Genomic DNA, 18,123 nt, shown 5'->3' with positions numbered 1-18,123 from the left:
CCTGGTCTCCCGCCCCTCCCTTTCCTCGCCCCCACCCACCTCCCTCCATCACGCTCTTCCCTAGTGTTTCTGCAGGTAAGACGTGGTACCCACGCCCAGAACCATGAATACTCACAGCATGGTGAGTATTCTTTCTCTTACCTCCTTCCGACTTTTCCTCCCACACGCTAACATTTTTTTCTGTCCACATCTACTTTCTCTAACATTTCCAACTCCAAAAGTGTTTGATCTTAAGAATTGGGGATTTTTTTTCTTCCTCAAATTTTTAAGTGAGAAATGACAATTGTTCATGTCAGGAATACTGATTTCTGTCTTTCTTTTTCCCCTTATCTGATGATTTTGAACTGTTGAACTCAATCTGAAATCCTGAATCCTTCCCCTAGAATGATGGACTTTTTTTGGGGGGGGGGGTGTTGAAGCAATGCTGAAAACATGGATGGGGCAGAGTGACTAAAGTTGTATTAGAAAACTACTGTGATCTTACATAAGTCACCAAAGTTGAGACAAAGATTTACCCATCCAACAAGTGTTTCTTGAGTGCTCACTATGTTTGGGGCGCTGTAACCCTACTGGAGGGAGATAGACAACACACAGAAGAGGAAAATTTTTTTTTCATGTTTATTTGTTTTTGAGAGAGAGACAGCATGAGTGGGGGAGGGGCAGAGAGAGAGAGAGAGAGAGAGAGAGAGAGAGGGAATCTGAAACAGGCTCCAGGTTCTGAGCTGTCAGCACAGAGCCTGACACAGGGCTCGAACTCTGAACAACAACATCATGACCTGAACCGAAGTCGTGTGCTTAACTGCCTGAGCCACCCAGGCACCCCAGGAGGAAAATATTAAATGCCAATTGTGCAATGCACAATAAGTGAATGCCATTCACTCTGACAAAACAAAGGGTGAATGGAAGAGTGGGGACCACTTCAAATCCAGGAGTCAGGAAAGGCCTCCCTGGGCAGGTGAAATTTAAACTGCAGCCTAAAGGACAAGTACCTGTTAGTACATATATTTTGGGACAAAGAAAGGTCTTTTTGTGCTCATAGATGTGAAAGAAGGCCAGTGTGACTAGAGTTCATGAATAAGGGGAAAATGCTAGGAGACAAGATTGGACTGTTGATCAGGACAGAATCGAATGGGACTTCGGGGCTAGGATAGGGTTGGGATGCTTTTCTAAGTGGAATAACTTAGGAATGAGAAAAGGAAACCACTGAAACTTTAAGCAGAGGAGTGATGAGTAATTTACATTTTTATACGATCACTCTGGCTGGCAGTTGAAAAGTAGGATGGCAAGGCCAGCATTTAGGAAATTCTGCTGGTGGCCTCGGCTAAGTAGAGTTGTCCTTGGACTAGGATTTATAAAGGTGAAGTTGGTGAGAAGCAGATGGTCTCACAACAACAAGTTTTGTTGATAGTTTATGGTCCTTGCATATGGATTGGATGTGTGGGATGAGGAAAAGAGAAATCTAAGAAAATGTCTAGAAGTTTGGGGTAAGCAAAGGAGTGGGCTGAGACTGAGAAAGTGGGGAAAGAAACTTTGGGGGATAACTAAGTGTTCCATTGTGATACAATAGATAGACCTAATAATTCTTATTTTTTAATGGCCTTTTAAAAAGTTGAGGTATAATTGACATACTACATTGTATTAATTTTAGGTGTCCATAATAATTCTGAATTTAGAGTTCCACAAGTACAAATATTTACCTTTCCTAGGCTTCTAGATTTCTTGAATAAATTGCTACCCTATATTACTGGTTGATCGTTGTTTCTTATCCAAGATCACATAAATATTTGTGCAGTAAATATTTGCTAAATTATGCTGAATTGCAAATCAACCCTAATGTGCACAAAATTTCTAGTTCAGATACAAAAGTCCTACAAGTTGATGTACATTTATAATGGGGCTAGTATCTTTCCTGGCATGGGATGCAGATTAGTGGAGTAGAAAGAACAAGAGATATTGAAGGGAAGCTGACTTGGGTATGAAACTCTGACACTAGCTGGGCAATTAGCATAATTATAGTTAAGCTATAAATATTTATGGAGTGTCTGCCCTGTGCCAGGCACTTGTTTTAGGGACTGTGAACAAAACAAAGTCCCTACTTTAATAGAGCTCACATTCTAGAGGGGAAAACACACCATTAAAAAAAAAATGAATAAATATAATGGCAATAGATACAATGAAGAATAAAGCAGGGTAAGAAGAAAAGGAAAGGAAAATCCTCCTTTCTATGAGGTGGTCAGGGATGGCATCTCTATTAAGATGGTATTTGAGCAGGGATGTGAAGCAAGTGAAGGAATATGTCATTTGGGGAAGAATATACCCAGCAGAATAGCAAATACAAAGACCCTGAAGGAGCAGGAATGGTTGGGATTGTTCAGCAAGCATGCCTGTATTGCTTAAGAAAAGAAAGAAAGTGAAAAGTGGTAGGAGACAGATCAGAAAAATAGAACAGACATATAGATAGGGCCTCATAGCTATGGTTAGGGCTTTGATTTTTTCAGAGATAGGAAGTCACTGGAGGGTTTTGAGTGGGGAAGTGACATGAGCTAACTTACACTGGAAAAGTATCAGCTTGGCAGGAGATACAAATTCTGGAGTCATCGGTATAGCTTAATATTTAAAACCATAGGATTAAATGAGGTCATCTAGGGAGTAACAGATATCTAAATGAGAAAGGAGTCCATCAGCTTCAGCCCTGGGGCACACCAAATTAATAGTAGCTAATATCCCTTGAGTATCACTAAGAAGCCCAGGCACCATAAGCTGGTTGCAGATGTTAATTCATTTGACACTCAAAGTAACTCTGATTGTGAGTTCATATAAGTCTAATAAGTTCATGTAATTTACCCCATTTTAAAGATGAGCATAAGGGAGAACAGAGAAATGAAACAACTCTTCCAAGTTCAGACAACGAGTATGTATGCAGCCAGATTCCAACTCTAGTAGTTTTTGATTGAAGGCCCTGCTCTTGATCCAATGCTACTATCTCATCGTGTTTCACTGCTACCCTATACTAACCACATTCCTAAAAATGAGAATAACGATACCAAGCCACCAAGATTTGAGGATTCCTGGTAATGGATGTAGACTATGTAGCATATAGTAGATGATCAGTAAGTGATACCTATTTAATAAATGAGAGAGTGGGACTTCTTAGCAGAGATTTGAAGAACAGATTGAGAAGTGCTCTACCACGTCTTTAGGTTTTCCCTTCTTTATCCAGGAGAAAAGAAAAAGTAGACAACAAAATTCTGTGTTAGCCTGGTGGAATGACTAGACACTCAATGCTACAAGTTGATTTTATTAATTTTATTTTTTTTAATTTCATGCTTTTTTTTTTAAGTTCATTTATTTATTTTTGGAAGAGAGAGAGAGCATGAGCAGGGGAGGGGCACAGAGAGAGGGAGAGAGAATCCCAGGCAGGCTCTGCAGTGTCAGCATGGAGCCCAATGTGGGCCTTGAACTCATGAACTGTAAGATCAGAACCTGAACCCAAACCAAGAGTCAGATGCTTAATCAACCGAGCTACCCAGGTGCCCCTACAGTTTAATTTTAGTAAAAAGAAAGAAAACATATCCAACTCAGAATCTCCACACATAATAGTGGTCAGTAAATATTTACTGATGAATTAAGATAAAAAAATCTTTTCACCAGCCCAGTGCCCAGAGAGTAACAATGAAACAGGAGTGTGTCAATACAATGCAATAAATGTTTTCAATTTTGTAGGTTATGTCTTAAGTAATAGTTTAAATGCTATCGATTAGATTAATTGGTTATGATTTTTTTTAACATTTATTATTGAGAGAGAGACACAGAGCATGAGCAGGGGAGGGGTACAGAGAGGGGGAGACACTGAATCTGAAGTAGGCTCCAGGCTCTGAGCTGTCAGCACAGAGCCTGATGCTAGGCTTAAATTCACAAACTGCAAGATCATGACCTGAGCTGAAGTTGGTCGCTTAACCAACTGAGCCACCCAGGTGCCCCTAATTGGTTGTGATTCTAATTGTCTCTTGTCATTTTCCTTATGCTTATATCTAACTTCTGCATCCCCAAAGAAGCCTCTGGAATTGGAATACAAAAACATGGGTAGGGGTACCTAGGTGGCTCCATCAGTACAGCATGAGACCCTTGATCTCAGGGTAGTGAGTTCGAGCCCCAGGTTGGGCATGGAGTCTACTTAAAAATAAATAAATAAGTAAAAATTTAAAAATAAAAAATAAATTAAAACATGCAGAGCAAATCCTGGTTCTGCCATTTGTTAATTGTTTGGCTTTGGGCGAGTCATTTATTGCTGACTTTATTTTGTCAACTGGAAATACTATAAAACATGCCATGTGTACTTTACAGGGGTGCAATATGGATCAAATAACACCATGTGTGACTTACTGACTTTTTAAAAAGCATACTGTCATCTTTAGGTCATACTCTATAGTTGTTCCATACAAAATACCTATCGTTTTTCAGTGTTTAGTTGTTTCTATGGATGGCTTTGTCAAGGAGGTTTCTGAAAGTACTGATCACAGAGGGTAATAGCTTTGGAAATGTGCCAATAGTGTATATATTAACCAATAAAAACAAATCGCCAGAAACATACTAACAATGAATTTATTTTCAGGGAAGATTCCAAGGCTGGTTTATAAGATATAGAAATGGGAATGTCAACTCTTGCATAATACATGTACCTTAATATATATAGTGATCTATTCTCAGGAGTGCCTATTTTAACTTAGGTAATATAATTTGGTCCAATATTTCAACTTTCCAACAGCTGGGTAATTGTTTTAGGCTGAAAAGGAACCAGAGTCACTCTCCTACAACCTAAATCTTGCAATCTGCTCTAGCCAGTTCAGTTTCCAAATAGGTCAAGATAGACATTCCAATCAAGAACTCTCCTTGCTGAAAATATCTGCTCTGATGGGTAGGCATAAGTGTGTATTGGGTCTGATTTGAAATGTACACATGTAAAGTTTAGCAAAGTGGGTACGCATGCTCCCTTCTCTCCCTATTCACCTAGTCCAGACTAATCATCCGTTTACATCACATTCCATGTTTATGAATGGTTCCAAGGTAGTATTAGGGGTCATCCTTTATAGGAAGAGCAAAAAGGCACACACATAGATGTGACTTCTGCTTTTTTTTTTTAAGTTTTTAATTTATTATTTATTTTTGAGAAAGAGAGAGTGTGAGCAAGGGAAGGTCAGGGAGAGAGGGAGAATCCCAAGCAGGCTCCGTGCTGCCAGCATAAAGCCCGACATGGGGCTTGAACCCATGAAACTGTGAGATCATGACCTGAGCCAAAATCAAGAGTCAGACGCTCAACCTACTGAGCCACCCAGGCACTCCTAGATGTGAATTCTTTAGTTCTTGACATAAAGTCAGAGAGTGAATATCTTATATTTTCCCTGTAAAAGTATTGTTCTGAGAGAACCATGACTCTTTGGGATGCTCTACATTCCTCTGCGTTTGTATAATTCTCTCTCCTTTGTTTTCTCCACTTTTCTTCAAGATAAATGTCTTCAGGGATACAGCTAAAATGGCTGTCATTACCCTCCCCATCTTCTCCACAAGCATTTTTACATCTGTGAGGTGAAAAATGCCCCTAGATCAAAATTCTCCTTCCTCTAGCTCTAAATCCCCAAAACCTCACTCAGACTTATAATTTCTCTAATCATTCAAATCATATTTCACAAATGAAAAATGTTTCCAAAATTAAAAAAAAAAATTTTTAACGTTTATTCATTTTTGAGAGAGAGACAGAGACAGAGTGCAAACAGGGGAGGGGCAGAGAGAGGAGACACAGAATCTGAAGTAGGTTCCAGGCTCCAAGCTGTCAGTACAGAGCCTGATGTGGGGCTTGAACTCACGGAGCGCGAGATCAGAGCCGAAGTCAGATGCTTAACCTACTGAGCCACCCAGGTGCCCCAAATTTTCCCAAATTTAAAGTCTGGTTGTCAATTATAAACATGGCCATTCTGCTGGTGCCACAGGCAAAAGGGAAAAAGTACACAGGTTTTTATAACCAATAAGCATTGTATACCATTAAAGATAAATTTCCTCAGCTAGCTCAGATATTTGCTAATTTATTCACCATGGCTTCTTTCAGATGGCAGGGAGAGGAGAGTATAAATCACTATTTTCATCCTGAGACTGAGGATCTCACAACTTTTAAAGTTTTCCCAAGAGCAGAAGTGGGAGATAGAAAAAATCAGTTGTAGCAGACTTAGAAGTATAATTACAAAGTCTAGTATTCCCTGAAATGACATCTGAGAATATCTCTGCCTCTCCTTTATGCCGCCCAAATGGAAAACATTTGGCTCAAGGGAGTGCTAAATAAAAGATAGGCAACTTAAACTACAAAATATGCTTTCCCATGATGTCACTACCTCAAAATTTGGTTAAGTCAAATCTAACCTAGAATTTCAATCCCATGATCCCCCAAACCTATGAGATCTAGAAAACAACAGTGGCACAGCTGAGCTATTCTCACAACTTGCCAGCACTAATTAAACTGATTTCAGAAGAATAGAGACATAAGAAAAATTTGTACCACTTGGACCTGTTAGTTTGAATCTTCACCACCTGTATTCCTTTTGTTGGTGAGGTTGAGGAGGCTCAAGGTTGGTCTGGTACGTTTTTAGATTTTATAAATTGCTTGCTTTTCTCAGGACTATTTCAGAAATCCATAACAGAAACCCTATTTAAACTAGCTTAAGACAAAGAGATTTTATTGATCTATGTGAGTAGGAAATTACTTTACAGTTGTTTATGAGATGGTCAGCCAAGTAGGGTATTAGAGGAGACACAGGGGCTGCCTGGGTGGCTTAGTCTGTTGAGCATCCGACTTTGACTCAGGTCATGATCTTGTGGTCCGCAAGTTCGAGCCCTGCATTGGGCTCTGTGCTGACAGGTCAGAGCCTGGAGCCTGCTTCAGATTATGTGTCTCCCTCTCTCTCTGCCCCTTTCCCTGCTTGCACTCTGTCTCTGTCTCTCTCTCAAAAATAAACAAATGTTAAAAAAAAAAAGTGTTAATAAATAAATAAGAGGAGACACAGGAGAGGCCCAGGAAAACAAAGTTTAATATTCTCACAGGTTCTAGAGACAAGAGACAGAGACTTGTCATGCAAGGGCCACAGGGAAAAACACCAGGATAGTCAGGAGGTGGAAGAGAGGAATGAGGTGAAAGCTTAGGCCATGGACATTTACTTCCATAGAAAAGGCAAAGCAGAGCAGAGTAAGCAGTTCAGGATAGGCTAATTTGAATAATTTGGGAGGGCTTTGGGCTGCAAGGGTGGTACCTAGTTGCCTGGTGCCTGGCCCTACGATGATAAAGACAGAGAATCTTGCCTCCTGGAGTTCATGAGCCAGGCAGAGAAGGTCTGGTTCTGGAGTAGTTTGCATATCAAAGTTTGCAAAGTAGTTTGCATATACTCTTTGTTGGGCCCTTTCCTATCTCTAAGAATTGACTACCTCTGGGACAGACAGCCTCTCCCCAGAAAGAGAAGAGTTGTTGTTTTTGTTGTTGTTTAAAGATACCAAAACATCACAATATATCATAGATATAACAAAAACCTAAAGGGTAGATCTAGCTTTAGGCAAAGCTGTATTCAGTAGTTCAATATCATCAAGACCCCATTTCTGTCTCTTACCATCTCTCAATCTACTTTCTTTTGTGATTGCTTTATTTTCAGATGGGCGCTCTCCCCATCAAAGCAAGGTAGCTGCTGGCAGCCTCAAATTACATTGTGTTTTTTTTTAAGTTTATTTAATTATGTTTAGAGAGACAGAGACAGACTGAGTGAGGGGTAGAGAGTGCGGGAGAGAGAGAATTTGTGGGGCTCAAACTCACGAAACTGTGAGATCATGACCTGAGCCCAAACCAAGAGTTGGACATTTAACCAATTGAGCCACCCAGGCACCCCATCAAGACATTGTCTTACAGATCATAATCACCTTGAAAGAGGGCACATCCTTCCCAGGAATGCCAGTAAACTCTTAAGGAAGACTCTCATTATCCTGCATTCGTCTTGTGCCCATCCCTGATCAATTACTGTGATTAAAAAGAGAAGTATTCTAATTGGCCAAACGTGGGTCATTTACCCATACTGGGCTTGGAAAGGGAAGGAAAACAGGAAGGAGGCCAACTCTATCCACACTACTTGGCTGGGCAGGATTGTTATAGAGCACAGTAGACAAACTTGGCAAAATTATGCCCCCAACATTGCTATAAGAAGAAAATATATATTATAGATATCAAGTTCAACAATCTGATTGAAGCCAGGAACGTCTTGTTAATATTTAGAACTCCAATTTCTTGTAGGGGGTAGGCTGAGATTTTTTTATTCCTATTCTGAGTTACATGTTTTTAAGAAATAGACTGGCCCAAATAAATCCCAACAGGTGATGGTAATGCCTGCAACTACACGATCTGTGCACTTTTGCTTTCCCTCTTTCCACAGGCTCTCTTTTAGGTCATCACAGTGTTGTGTACTCCCTAAAGTGTAAAGTCACTCCTTTGAGCAGATTATCGTCAGATGGAAGTAGGCATCCATGCCCAAAGCCCTATATGTACACTCCTGAACTTTTTGGCCCTAGAAAGCCAGAAATGACATTTCTCAGGCTCCTTTGCAGCTAGATTTCTGGATACTAATTAAATCTACCAGGGCAATGCCCTTGTCTGAGGTTTGGAAGGCAGAAGTGAGGCTAAGGCCATCTTGCTACTGCTCTTGCTGCTAAGCAACATTGTTGACATCCGAAGCCGGAACCCGTATTCCAGTAGTCCCCAGATCTTAGTCACTGAAGTCGTGGGCGTGGAGAGGTGGTTTGGCAGCTGACCTCTGGACTACAGCTGTTGTGATGTGCCCTTACAATCTAGACCCCAGTGGGGGCCCCTAACTTCCTTTTGTTTAGCTCTTCCAGTGAATTTCATAAGCCCTTAATTCCTTGTTTTTAATCCCTTTCTGCTTAAAATACCTACAATTGTTTCTGTTTCCTGAGTTGAAATCTGACACACCCCCTTAAATGCTGTATCTAGCTGTACCCTCTTTTTGCGCGGGCAAGAGAAAATTATATGTAAATGAAGTTATTTGGGAAATGTAAATACGCAATGAAAAAGAAACTGATTGACAGGAGTTAGAATAATGGGTGAAAGAATTATAGGTTTTGTGCATGCGTGTTTCATGAGCAGGGGAAGGGAGAATGTGGGAAGGATGCATCAAGCAGAATGATGAGTAATGACTGGGAAAAGAGAAAGATGCACAGGGGACCCCAGGGTTCTACAAGGGAATGAGCACAGTTGTGATTAATACATTTTTTATTATTAAGAACTTGACCCAAAAATTACTTACATGTGTGGAACCATTTAGCGTACACACATATGTTATTCTATTGGATCCTGGAATGATTCTGTGAGCTAAGCATTTGCAGGCCCTTTTCTGAATTTTTCATATGAGGAAAGAAAACAAGGTTCAGGAAGTTTAAGTGCCTTCCTCAAGGTCGTAACCAGTAAGTGTCCAGATCAGAACCTCCAGGCTGCTGGCTACAGAAATTAGTTTAGCTTAAGAATGAGGGAGATTTGGGGCACCTGGGTGGCTCAGTTGGTTAAACATCTGATTTGGGCTCAGGTCATGATCTCATGGTTTATGGGTTTAAGCCCTGTGTCAGGCTCTATGCAAACAACACAGAGCCTGCTTGGAATTCTCTTGCTCTCTCTCTCTCTCTTTCTCTCTCTCTCTGCCCCTCCCCAACTCACTCACACACTCTCTCTCTCTCAAAATAAATAAATAAACTTAGGGGGCACCTGGTGGCTCAGTCAGTTGGGTGTCTGACTTCGGCTCAGGTCATGACCTCACAGTCTGAGAGTTTGAGCCCCGCATCGAGCTCCATGCTGACAGCTCAGAGCCTGGAGTCTGCTCCCTCTCCCTCTACCCCTCCCCCACTCACACTCTGTCTCTCTCCCTCTCAAAAATAAATAAACATTAAAAAAATTGTTTTAATTAAAAAAACTTTAAAAAAAGAATGAGGGGGATTTGAGGATTTCAGGCCATCGAGGAGAATAGACACGCTATTTTTAAATCTGAACACAAAGGCTATAGAGCCTAGTCATAAAAATTCTTGCCTTTCTCGAGATTAGAGGGTGCCTCTTTCTTCTTTCTCAGCCAGTCTTCTGAGCGGTGGAGTGTGTGCAGCCTGGCAGTGGGACTGAGGAGCAGAGTGGATTCAGTCTCTATACTGGGTAAATCTGGCATTCTGTGGATAGTCTTGGCTTGATGCTCCCATATTGTAGTAAAGTTATTCTTGCATTTAAAAGTCTGGCTGAGTTGTTATGACTCATCATGGAAAAAGGCACTGGGGTGAAGTGAGAGACTAAGTTTTGGTTCTAAAGGTAACATTTAAGACAGAACACCCTTTGAGTGCTCCTGTCGTGACTTATGGTGACTGGGACACAGAGGGCCCCTGACGTTTGTGTCCACCTCTGCTGTAACACTTACTATCACATGGGTCAATCCTACTTTAAGGTGCAGATAAGCAAGGGGTCTTGCTTGGGAGATAGAGAGAGCTATCTCCACCGGGGCAGTGTGATTCTCAAATAGCTGTTCAGAAATGGCAGGAGAGAGGGAAGGATGAATAAGCTGTCATCCAGAGGAACCAAAATGAGCTGGCTCCGTGATTTATTTCTTCTGCCTGGAGGACACTTTATTATCTGGTGAAAGGAAGATAGTTCTCTGTCCCTGGGATGACTAGCACCTGATAAACATGGATGTGTCTGGCCCTGACTTTGGAATTGTGGGGAAGAGGAAACACTGTCTTAGGGGGACTATAGAGCTTCCCCCACTTTGGCCAGGTCTAGTGGCATTTGCCCTAGACTAGCCCCTGTCTCAGTAAATGCAAGCAATAGTCTCTTTAGGGTTAGCAGGGCCTCCGGCTGCCCTGGGAAAAGAGAAAATGAAAGGAAGGGAGGATCTCACCTCACTTGCAATTGTCTGTCAGAGAGGAGGATCTAAAGGGGACTCAAAGGGGGTACCTAGGTGGCTCAGTCTGTCAAGCATCTGACTCTTGATCTCAGCCCAGGTCATGATCTCACTGTTCGTGGGATGGAGCCCTATGTCGGGCTTTGGTCTGATAGTGCAGAGCCTGCTTGGGATTCTCTCCCTCTCTCTCTGCCCCTCTTCCTCCTCCATGCAGTCTTTCTCTTTCTCAAAAATAAATATACATTGAAAAATAAAGGGGACTCAGGGAAGGAGAGGAGAGTATGGGAAGTGAGAGCTACTCCGATATGTGTGTGTGGAAATTTCTTAAATTTCAGTAGATGCACTCTAGAGAGAAAAGCACAGAGGACACTATAGAACATTGCAAGTCTGGGGACACCTGGGTGGCTCAGTCGGTTGGACGACAGACTTCGGCTCAGGTCATGATCTCACAGTCTGTGAGTTCAAGCCCCACATCGAGATCTTGCTGACAGCTCAGAGCCTGGAGCCAGCTTCAGATTCTGTGTCTCCCTCTCTTTCTGCCCCTCCCCCACTCTGTCTCTCTCTCTCAAAAATAAAAACATTTAAAAAAAAGAACATTGGAAGTCCATAAAAAATACACTCTGTCTCCCCCCCTCAGCTTTATTGAGATATAATTAACAAATAAAACTGTATATTTAAGGTGTACAGCATGATTTGATATTTGTATACATTGTAAAATGATTACCACAACCAAGTTAATGAACACATCCAACTCACCCTCAGTTTTTTTTTTTTAATTTTTTTTTAAATTTGCATCCAAATTAGTTAGCATATAGTGCAACAATGATTTCAGGAATAGATTCCTTAATGCCCTTTACTCATTTAGCCCATCCCCCCTCCCACAACCCCTCCAGTAACTCTGTTTCTTTTTGATATTTAAAAGTCTCTTTTGTTTTGTCCTCTCCCTGTTTTTATACTATTTTTGCTTCCCTTCCCTTACATTCATTTGTTCTTCTGTGTCTTAAAGTCCTCATGAGTAAAATCATATGATATTTGTCTTTTTCTGACTAATTTTGCTTAGCATAATACCCTCTAGTTTCATCCACGTAGTTGCAAATGCCAAGATTTCATTCTTTTTGATTGCCAAGTAATACTCTATTGTGTATATATATATATATATATATATATATATATATATATACCACATCTGTGGTATATATATATATATATATATATATATATATATATATATATACCACATCTTCTTTATCCATTCATCCATCGATGGACATTTGGGCTCTTTCCATATTTGGCTATTGTGGATAGTGCTGCTATAAACATTGGAGTGCATGTGTCCCTTCGAAACAGCACACCTGTATCCCTTGGATAAATACCTAGTAGTGCAATTGCTGGGTCGTAGGGTAGTTCTATTTTTAATTTTTTGAGGTACCTCCATACTGTTTTCCAGAGTGGCTGCACCAGCTTGCATTCCCACCAACAATGCAAAAGAGATCCTCTCTCTCCACATCCTGGCCAACATCTGTCATTGCCTGAGTTGTTCATGTTAGCCTTCTGACAGGTGTGAGGTGGTATCTCATTGTGGTTTTGGTTTGTATTTCCCTGATGAAGAGTGATGTTGAACATTTTGTTATGTGTCAGTTGGCCATCTGGATGTCTTCTCTGGAGAAGTGTCTATTCATGGCTTTTGCCCATTTCTTCACTGGATTGTTTGTGTTTTGGGTGTTGAGTTTAATAAGTTCTTTATAGATTTTGGATACTAACCCTTTATCTGATATGTATTTGCAAATATCTTCTCCCATTCCATCGGTTGCCTTTTAGTTTGGCTGATTGTTTCCTTTGCTGTGCAGAAGATGTTATTTTGATGAGGTCCCAATAGTTCATTTGTGCTTTTGTTTCCCTTACCTCTGGAGACGGGTTGAATAAGAAGTTGCTGTGGCCAAGATCAAAGAGGTTTTTGCCTGCTCTCTCCTTGAGGATTTTTAGGTTGTGCATCTGAGCTCTTTCTTCCTTCTTTAGGAAGGCCTGGATTGCTATATCTTTCCTCTTATGACCACCTTTCCTGCATCCCAGAGGTTTTGGGTTGTGGTGTTATCATTTTCATTGGCTTCCATGAACTTTTTAATTTCCTCTTTAACTTCTTGGTTAGCCCATTCTTTTTTTTTTTTTTTTTTTTTTTGCCCATTCATTCTTAACTAGGATGTTCTTAATCTCCAAGTATTTGTTACCTTTCCACATTTTTTCTTGGGGTTGATTTCGAGTTTCATAGCATTGTGGTCTGAAAATATGCACGGTATGATCTTGATCTTTTTGTACTTGTTGAGGGCTGATTTGTGTCCCAGTATGTGGTCTATTCTGGAGAGCGTTTCATGTGCACTGGAGAAGAATGTGTATTAGGATGAAATGTTCTGAATATATCTGTTAAGTCCATCTGGTCCAGTATGTCATTCAAAGCCATTGTTTCCTTGTGGATTTTTTGATTAGATGATCTGTCCATTGAAGTTCCCTACTATTATGGTATTACTATCAATGAGTTTCTTTATGTTTGTGACTAATTGATTTATATATTTGGGTGCCTTCACATTTGGCTCATAAATGTTTACAATTGTTAGGTCTTCTTGGTGGATAGACCCCTTGATTATGATATAATGCCCTTCTTCATCTCTTGATACAGTCTTTATTTAAAGTCTAGATTGTCTTATATAAGTATGGCTACTCTGGCTTTCTTTTGTTGACCATTAAGATCATAGATGGTTCTCCATCCCCTTATTTTCAATCTGAAGGTGTCTTTAGGTCTAAAGTGGGTCTCTTGTAAACAGCATATAGATGGATCTTGTTTTCTTATCCATTCTGTTACCCTATGTCTTTTGATTGGAGCAGTTAGTCCATTGACGTTTAGAGTGAGTACTGAAAGATATGAATTTATTGCCACTATGTTGTTTGTAGAGTTGGGGTTTCTGGTGGTGTTCTCTTGTCCTTTCTCGTCTTTGTTGCTTTTGGTCTTTATTTATTTGTTTTTTTTCTTTTCTCCCCTCAGAGAGCCCCCTTAAAATTTCTTACAGGGCTGCTTAAGCGTCCAACTTTGGCTCAGGTCATGATCTCGCGGTTTGTGAGTTCGAGCCCCACGTCCGGCTCTGTGCTGACAGCTCGGAGCCTGGAACCTGCTTTGGATTCTGTGTCTCCCTCTCTCTCTGCCCCTCCCCTGCTCATGCTCTCTCTCTGTCTCTCAATAATAAATAAACATTAAAAAAAACTTTTTTTTTTTTTTTTAATTTCTTGCAGGGCTGGTTTAGTGGTCACAAACTCCTTTAATTTTTGTCTGGGAAACTTTTTATCTCTCCTTTTATCTTGAATGACAGCCTGGCTGGATAAAGAATTCTTGGCTGCATATATTTCTGATTCAGCACATTGAACATATCCTGCCACTCCTTTCTGGCCTGCCAAGTTTCTGTAGATAGGTCTGCTGCAAACATGATCTGTCTTCCCTTGTAGGTTAAGGACTTTTTTTCCCTTGCTGCTTTTATGATTCTCTCCTTGCCTGAGTATTTTGTGAATTTGAGTATGATATGCCTTGTTGATGGTCAATTTTTGTTGAATCTAATGGGAGTCCTCTGTGCTTCCTGAATTTTGATGTCTGTGTCTTTCCCCAGGTTAGGAAAGTTTTCTGCTATGATTTGCTCAAATAACCCTTCTACCTCTATTTCTCTCCCTTCCTCATCTGGGACCCCTATGATTCTGATGTTGTTCCTTTTTAATAAGTCACTGATTTCTGTAATTCTTAAATCGTGTTCTTTTGCCTTAATTTCCTCCTTTTTTTCTGTTTCATTACTGTCCATAAGTTTGTCATCTGTATCACTGATTCTCTGTTCTGCATCATCCATCCATGCCACCGTAGCCTCCATTCAAGATTGCAGCTCAGTTATAGCAATTTTTATTTCATATTGACTAGCTTTTACTTCTTTTATCTTCGCAGAAAGGGATTCTAATCTATTTTCGACTCCAGCTAGTATTCTTATTATCATGATTCTAAATTCTGGTTCAGACATCTTGCTTGTATCTGTGTTGGTTAAGTCCCTGGCTGTCGGTTCTTCCTGCTCTTTCTTTTGGGGTGAATTCCTTTGTTTTGTCTTTTGAAGGGAGAAACGGAGTTAATGAGGTAAAAAAAAATTTGAAAAAAAAACCACACACACACAAAATTGAATAAATGATGCTAGATCCTAGGTGTGTTTTGGTCTGGGCGTTGAAAGGGGCTTGATAGATTAGAGAGAAAAGGAGAAAGGAAAAAAAAAGGAAATTGTTTGAAAATTTGAAAAAATGAATACACTGAAGTAGACTAAAATGAAATGCTGGAAGTAAAATAGAATTTGAAAAAATTTACACAAAAGTAAAAAATATAGTAGAAAAAATAAAAATATTTTCAATAAAAATGGAAAATAAAAATGAATTTTTCTCTTTCTGTATTCAAGAAAAGGAAACAAAAAAGAGAAAAAAAGAAAAAGAGAAAGAAAGAAAGAAAGAAAATTGAATAGATGGACCATTGAACAGACTGAAATACGATTGAAATTACTTCATTTTCCCCTAGAAGTCAAACTATGAAGAGCTTTCGAGCCCATAAACTAAGCAGGTGGTGAGACTTGTGTTCTTGATGAGTGAGGTTGGCCCAGTTGGGTGGGGCTTAGTGTAATGACTCCGTTTTCCACTAGATGGCGCTTGTAGGTGCGTATCCGCATGCGCAGTAGTGATGAAAATGGCGTCGCCCCGCTAGCCAGTCTCTAGTATGAGAATTCTGTTCTCCCTGATCAGCAATCGCTCACCCGTCTTTGTCTTCGGCTTCCATCCACCCCCAGCTCCTACACAGTCCGTGATCAAGTGCCAGGCAGCACCACCCTCCCCAGTCTTGTCTCAGATGTGGCTGTTTTTCCCGTCCCCTTACTTCTGAGGGACTGCAGCTTTGACCTGTTCTGCCCTTCCGCAGGAGGTTCTCACCAAGCAATGGCTGGGTGCCAGCCGCACCCAGGAATGTTTGTGGGACCATGCTGCTGTCAATGGCCAGAGACTGTGACCGGGTGCCAGCCCGCCCCAGAAAAAGTTTGTGAGATAGTATAGCAGCAGCGTTTCAGGGATTATGGCAAATCACAACACACATCTGGCACCAGGCTTCACCCTTAACGATGTTGTTCCAGCACCAGCGAATGTGGTTGTTCTCCCAGGTCCACTGGGGCCTTGCCTTTGGGGGACCCACACAGCCAGGTGTCCTGCCAGCAGGGGAACCGCCTCTCCCCTTGTGGCCGGAAGAACCCCGGACTCCACTCTGCTGCTGGGGATTCGTTCTTCTCACCAGAGCACCGCCAGGTATGGAGCTGCGGAGTTTCAGACTCTGCGCTCCCCCTGTTTACTGTCTTAATGGAATGTAAACCCTCTCCTTTCTCTTTTCTCCCTTTTTAGTTCACTCCCTGTGGCTGTTTCCCCTTTGCCACTTTCTCTCCAGCTGCTTTTGGCCGGGGTGCTTTTCCCGTATTCCCCGCCCCCGCCCGTCTCCGTCCTCTCCACACACAAAAGCAGCTCCCTGCCCTGCTCGGCTTTTCCCTCCCCCAGTTCACTGCTCTGCGCCGCGTACCTGCTGAATTCTGTGGTTCAGGTTGTGCAGGTTGTTGTGTTAATCCTCAGTTTTCTAGGTGTGCAGGATGGTTTAGTGTTGGTCTGGCTGTATTTCATGGTCGCGAGGCACACTAAAGGCGTCCATGCTGTTCCGCCATCTTGGCTCCTCCCCTCCAATTCACTCTCAGTTTTGATGCTGACAGATGGCCATGTAGATATTTGAAGTGAAGCCGGAAAGATGCGCTGAGAGGTCCCAAGCTCTGGAAGGTCTGAGATTTCATTTTGTAAAGGTGGGGAGGGTGCATTATATGAGTCACCTTTATAGTTGCTTGTGATTAATGTTGTCTTCTTGAACTGCCCTTGTGCACACATCCATTGGCCTGCATAGGCTACAAATTTTTCTCCTGCTGTCCCTCTGAATGGGAGCCCTTCTCACTCTCCATACTATTGAAAGAATTGTATTTTTAAGTGAAGGGAGGAAAGGAAATTGTCAGGTGAGCTTAAAAGTCATGTGTTCTGACTTTTTATTAAAAGCCTGCGTGTTGGCAAGGATTGTTATTACAATTTTCCAAATGAGAAAAGGGTCAGAGGAGTCAAATAATTTTCCCTAGATCATTCATTCAGCCACTACACGTGGCAGAGCCAGGATTGGAACCAGGGCTGTCGGAGTCCAGGGTCCACTCCTACTGCAAGGCCCCAAGCTGCCCTTTTGAAAGGAGACTGTGGATGGGGGTACACACCTTCCTTTCTCAATTGCAGGACAATCAAGTAGGTGTGGGTGTTTTGACTCTCAAACACGATAACTAGCCTAGACAAAGACAGAAGGCTATGCCAGCCCACTTTGAAGCCCAGTGACATTTCCAGCTAGAGGCTGAACACAACAACCTATCCAGAAGTGACTGCCAGCCAGAGCCCCACGAGTTGGAATCCTGGTGATATATGGGGTAGGTAAGGCAGCACTCAGTGCCTCTGATCACCAGCACCTGCGCCCTGCTTCCTCCCACACCAGCCCACCTCTGCTTGGAGCCTCCTTTTCCTCTTTCGTTGCGAGGCTTTGAAAGTGTTCTGGCTCAGCTGATCTTCCAAGTTTCTCCTACTTCTAGGATCTCTTAATCCCAGGGGACATCTTTTTCGAGGAAGACTTCCTGACCAAAGGAAAGCATGGGCCATTTTAGGTCCCCAACTCAAGACTCTCCATGCATTGAGGTGGTCTCCAACATGATCTCAACAATTTCATCACAGTAGAGGAAATGTTAACAAATAGTAAAGGGATCATTTCCTCATCTAAATGGCACCCAAAATGTTCTTTGAAGTAATCAAACTGTATAATTAGAAATGATGGGTCTTTTGCTTACTCAGCCTCTGGAAAAATGCAGGCCATAATATGGATTCAAGTGAAGTATGTTGGGACGCCTGGGTGGCTCAGTCATTTCAGCTCCAGACTCTTGATTTTGGCTCAGGTCATGATCTCACGATTCGTGGGTTCAAGCCCCACTTTGGGCTTTGTGCTGACAGCTCGGAGCCTGCTTCAGATTTTCTGTCTCCTTCTCTGTCAGTCCCTCCC

The 18,123-nt window shown here is 41.6% G+C and overlaps 1 protein-coding gene across 1 annotated transcript in view; it reads right to left on the bottom strand.

The window, feature by feature from the left end:
• The window catches only part of NMNAT2 (nicotinamide nucleotide adenylyltransferase 2), a 169,928-nt gene that overhangs the window by 143,391 nt on the left and 8,414 nt on the right, over positions 1-18,123 (bottom strand). The gene's annotated exons all lie outside the window — the stretch shown is intronic.

This window comes from Panthera tigris, chromosome F3 (assembly GCF_018350195.1).
Source record: "Panthera tigris isolate Pti1 chromosome F3, P.tigris_Pti1_mat1.1, whole genome shotgun sequence".
NCBI classification, from domain to species: domain Eukaryota; kingdom Metazoa; phylum Chordata; class Mammalia; order Carnivora; family Felidae; genus Panthera; species Panthera tigris.
This window is presented reverse-complemented; position numbering and strand designations above follow the sequence as displayed.